This window comes from Helianthus annuus, chromosome 10 (assembly GCF_002127325.2).
Source record: "Helianthus annuus cultivar XRQ/B chromosome 10, HanXRQr2.0-SUNRISE, whole genome shotgun sequence".
Lineage (NCBI taxonomy): Eukaryota > Viridiplantae > Streptophyta > Magnoliopsida > Asterales > Asteraceae > Helianthus > Helianthus annuus.
In genome coordinates, this window is record NC_035442.2 from 147,856,687 (window position 1) to 147,862,686 (window position 6,000).

The following is a 6,000-nucleotide window of genomic DNA, read 5'->3' on the forward strand; positions in this document are numbered from 1 at the left end:
GTGCATCTATATGCACATGTGCATCACATATCATTGTCATTATGCACTTGTGCATCAATATACATATGTGCATCACATATTCTTATAATGACGCTTAAAATCAATCCATATGTAAAGTTAAATGTTATGTGCTCAAATTCAATATGCACATATGCATCAATTTAAAGAACAACATCAACAAAATCTAATTACACAAAATCATATACACGTATATTAAACAAAGCTGCTCATGTTTGCTATGCACATGTGAATCACATAAAACAATAACACCATCATATCCTAATTACACAAAGTAACAATAACACCATCATATCCTAATTACACAAAACCACGTATACTACACAAAACTGCTCAAGTTCACTATGCACATGTGCATTACCTAAAACAACGACACCATCATATTCTAATTACACAAAATCATATACACTTATCCTAAACAAATCTGCTCAAATTCACTATGCACACGAATGATATTATTAACTTTATTTGGTTCACATATACATACTAGGTCAGCTATGGCACTGTATAAGTCTGTGCGATAACATAACAAGCACAATTAACAGATCAACGACTTGAATCACATTCATATAAATCATTGATAGAAATAAAAATTACTGATAAAAACAGATACCTAAAGAATAATATGTATATCTACTGCTAATAATCAAAGCCTTACCAAGTATTAGATGGCGTGATTGGCGACTAGTTGAGATTTGGCAGAGATAGACGATCAACGATTAATAAACAAACACGATTTCTGATTTCTATGTCATGTCGATCAATTGTAATCGATGATTTTGTAACCGATTACTGAATGTAATAACAATCAGTTAGTAACTAATGATGAATGATTTTGTTCGATATGTGCCCCGATCAATGGTAATCGATCATCAGTAACTGATGATGAATGATTTTGTTCGATTTGTGCCCCGATCAATGGTAATCGATGATTTTGTAATCGATTACTGAATGTAATAACAATCAGTAACTGATGATGAATGATTTTGTTCGATTTGTGCCCCGATCAATGGTAATCGATGATTTTGTAATTGATTTGTGCCTTGAATTATGCCCTAAATTGTGCCCTAATTTGTATGATGATACGACGATGTTGATAATGGAAATTGAATTGCAGAGATTGTAGACACAGTGTTATTAACATTCATTATTTAATTACAATAATACCCCCTGTTCACACTGGTTCTCATGGTTCTCGCAATAAGAGTGGTTCTCGCATGAACCCTACCCTATATATATATATATATATATATATATATATATATATATATATATACAGCATAGGTTTGTATATACATAACAAAAGATATAATATAACTGAATACACCGCAGAAGATAAAATACTATGGCAGCGGATCATCCTGCTGCTGTTGATGCCATGTTACGGGTGGCAAGAGGAATGCAGATGATACAGATTATGATAAGGACATGCACCATGCCCAACAAAGTAATAAAGAACTATCTGAGTTTGTAAGTACCAACTTATCATGCACGTTTGCTGCTATTCGAGAGATGCATGATAGGTGGACGAAGGCCGTTCATCAAGTAGCTAAGATGACCAAGGATACCAGAAAACTAAAGGATGAGAATTATTTGATGAAGCATCGCGAGAGAGAGCCTGAAGAAGGTAAGGATAAGTTAGAGTCAGACTTGTTCAAGTCTGAGAACAAGCTTGTGGATGGAGATGAGTATAAGAAGGTACTGGAGAAGACAGAGGAGAACACTCGAAAGCGAATGGTGACAATGGCCAACCTGTAAGGCGAGGTGAAACACTAGAAAAAAGTGGCCGAGCAGGCCAAGGCCGAGTTAAAGGCCAAGGAAGATGCTCTCTTTATGTTAAACCAGTTAAAGATCGACTTATTCATCAGTAGGGGTGTTCAAAAATATCTGTATCCGAAAACCCGAACCGAACTATCCGATATCCGAATCCCAAATATCCGAAAATTCAGATATCCGAATTTTCGGATTCGGATTCGGATAGTGATTTTGAAAATTTTCTGATATTTCAGATATCCGAAAATTTATTTTTTATTTTTTATCGGATATCCGAATATCCGAAAATATCCGATATATCCGAAAAATGTCTGAAAAATATCCGAAAATATATATTCGGATATCCAAACTATCCGGAATATCCGGTTCAGAATATTTAAAGAATAATAAAAAAATAAAAATTAAATAACTAATGGATATTCAGATGTCCGATTCACTATCCGATCAGATATTCGAAATTAGGATACGGATTCGGATAGTGAAATCAGGTATTCGAAAATTTCGGATATCCAGTTTTGAACACCCCTATTCGTCAGTACAGGATGAACCCTGTTCATCTTGATCTTGGGCCTTTTGCAACAAATTTTACATAATTGTCTAATATTTATTATTATGATGTATGAAATAAAGTGTGCATTGCTGCACATAGATAGACATACATTCATTACTGAAAGTTATATCTCTACCTTGTTAGTCGCATTGTTAACGTTAAAAGTGTAAGACCCTTCACTAATTTAATAAATCCACATGACATATGTATCACATTCCAACGCCGTTTATCAAAACATTAGTAAAACGACATTTACATACGTTACATACCTTATAACCGAGTTTACAAAACTTTAAAAACATTCTATGTTACTAATACATACTTAACTTGCAAAGTATAAGTTCAATATTTACATAGTTGGACAAAACAACCCTAAGGAGTTTAGTAACCAAAAGTTTTGATTCAGTTGCGGAAGCTTCTATTATGTGTGTATTCGGTTCTTTCTTATGCTGATCACCATCCGTCTTTTACATAAAGCTACCTACAATCAAAAACACCCAAAATGGTTAGTTTATGATAGTTCACACTTGGTTTAATGAGTTCCTAGAGTTAAAACACACAACAACAACCATTTTTGAAATTTTAACCCATCGCATGCCGCGACGGGAGGGACCGGTGAGTGTCGCACGACGCGACAAGTGTTATGGGCCGCGACGGCAATTCCCTTAGGTGTGGCGTGACGCGAGCGGACCATTTCTACATAAAGATTGTTTCAAAAACCCGCACATTCCCAGCTCAACTAACTTTTACTAAAACGATCATAACTTCTTCGTTTTTTATCCGAATTGGGTCACGTTTCTTTCTACGTGATCATAATTCGGTATTCTACGACATAGAATTAACATCCAACATTTAAATGAACATTTTTTCTTAATTTAAACCCCGGGCTTATATAACTTTTCATAATTATTCGACCCGTTTCACAAGTATGATTAATAAGCTTGGTTTTTAACTCCCAAATGTCCTTAGGACTAACACCAATAACATAACTAAATTGATGGGACATCATACATGCGATTTATGCATACTTACTTATACATATATTTTTACGACACATAATATGTAAGGGTAGGGTTCCAGCGTGAACAATCTCCCAAGAGTGAACTGCGTGAACAAATATGGACCCTTGATTTGCTTTTTAGTTGTTAAGGTAGGATTGTAATTATATAAAAAATTAGATTTAAATCATTATTTTAATAATTGAATTAAGTTACATGTTTCCTAATTTAAATTCATTATCCACATTATGTTTATTTATTAATAAGATAATTATCAAAACAAACAACCAATCAACAGATTTCAATTTTAATTTTTATTTCAGATTTCATCACCAGAATTCAAATTTTGATTTTTAAGATCCACGTAATCTTCATATTTCAACGGTATACACATGTGTACTTGGATATAAATAGAACAGTACACATGTGTACTCAGCATCGTACATATGTGTACAGTAATTCACAGGTGTACATCAACATTCAATACAAAAAAAAAAAAATTCTGAGATATCACAAAAACAGACGATATACACATGTGTACATCGCATTAAAAAGAGGGCAAAATCAGAATACACATGTGTATATCGCATTTAAACAAATAATTATTTTAATAATTGAATTAAGTTACATCTTTCCTAATCCTTGATTTGATTTGTGAGAGATTTATGCAATCAATTTAAGAGGATAATTGATTACTTGATTTGTGAGAGATTTATGCAATCAATTTAAGATTGAAATTACACATATACCCTTTTTGTATTTAATTAAATGAAAAAAATTAACCAAATAATTACCATCATGCCACTCACTTTAATCTCAAGATCATAAAAATCAAGGGCCCAGATCAGTTCACGCAGTTCACTCTTGGGATTTTGTTCACGTTTGAACCTAATCCTTATATGTAAAGTGTATGAGTCGTCATTAAAGTTTATAACACTTATTTGACTTGTTTAACTCATTTAGCGACCTCCATCGCCTTAACTTGCCGAAGTTATTACTTTGGTTTGTTTTAACCCGTTTGATTTCACTAGCGACATCCACCGCCTTATTAAAATCACACATGTATTAGTCGAGTCATTTTTGACCCATTCAAGAATTTAAGTGGAATCCACCACCTTCTAATATTCATACTTTATCGCAATTTCCTAGTTATTCTTGTTTGGTTACTACAAACGAAATCCTTCGTTTTAGTAGTATCCAAACATCATAACGATTTGATTATCATTCAACAACTAAACATAAAAGTGCTAACAAGATATTACGAAGCGCATAGCCGCGTATCTTTTAAGGCTTCCCTTTTAAACGGTTATCCGTCCCGGCTTGCACACTCGACGATCCACCCAAATTACCTATAGAATTAAATTCGAATATATCGCTTAGAACTCATGGTTCAATATTCACCATATAATACTCTTAGTTAATCAATTAAGTGATTACTTCATATTTTTCAAATATTCTGATTCACTTAGACATTTTATCGAACACCTTAAAGGCGAGATCATAACACTAACATGATTATGTTCATAATTAACAAGTTTCCCATATGAATTCATCATGTTCAATATCCTACGTCTAGTATGAATGAAACAACACTCAAATTAGCATCATAACATGTAATTAACATCAAGTATCACAAGAATTCAAGTATTCTTCACAAAACCCATATAACTACACCTATGATAACATTGAATTCAATAGATTATAACATGAAACTATCAAATTCTTGTCTAAGACTTGTTCTTAGGATTATAATCATCCTAATTTAGTCCTAACATCAATCAATTCTCCAATAATTTCAATTAGGAGAATTTAATAATAATAATCAAAACATCATCATGTATCAAAATTAAGCATACCTTTCGATCTCCTAATGTTAGTGATCAAGATTCTAGCTTAAGATTGACTCCTGATTGAATTATTCTTTGATTTTTGAAAGATTTAAGTGAGATTAGGGTTTTGAGATGAAGTATCTGTTTCTCCTGTGGTTTGATCGATCCCAGCTCACACACAAGATGTGTGAGTTTGAGGTTATCCAGTGTTTTAAAACACTAGTTTAGAATTTGACATCATTGGCCCCTCTAGTTTTTAAGTTTTATAAAAGGATTAGAATGCTTTGATTTCCCATCTATCTTTTATGACAAGATTTTAACTAGGTTAATTATTCCTCGTTTTTATTTTCTCTATTTTGTTATTAAGATTATAACTTATACATGTACACAAACATATATAGTTTAATAATTTAGGGATGTTACAAAAAGAGTATAAATACAAGTTATGTGTAACGCCCCAAAATTCGAATTCTAATCCACTAGTATGTTTCCTTAGGTATTAGTATGAAATAAAATAACCAAACTATTTAACTTAGTTAGGTAGTTAGTCAAGCAAGTAAGAAATAAAACTTAATATCAAATGTGATCAAATAGTAAACAAGAAGGACTAAAAGTGGGAAAATAGGTTGAAGTTTCTATTAAATAGAAAACTTCAGTATGTTAGTGTGTGTTTATGTGTGTGTGTCGACACCCAAGGAGAACAAAGAAGAAGGTTCTCCAAAACACTCTAAAATCCAGAAATTGAAGAGGGATTTGAAGCTAAATCAATGCATCAATGAAGAATTCTCACCATCTCATGCTAATGAACATGTGGTAAGTTATAAATTTTGAT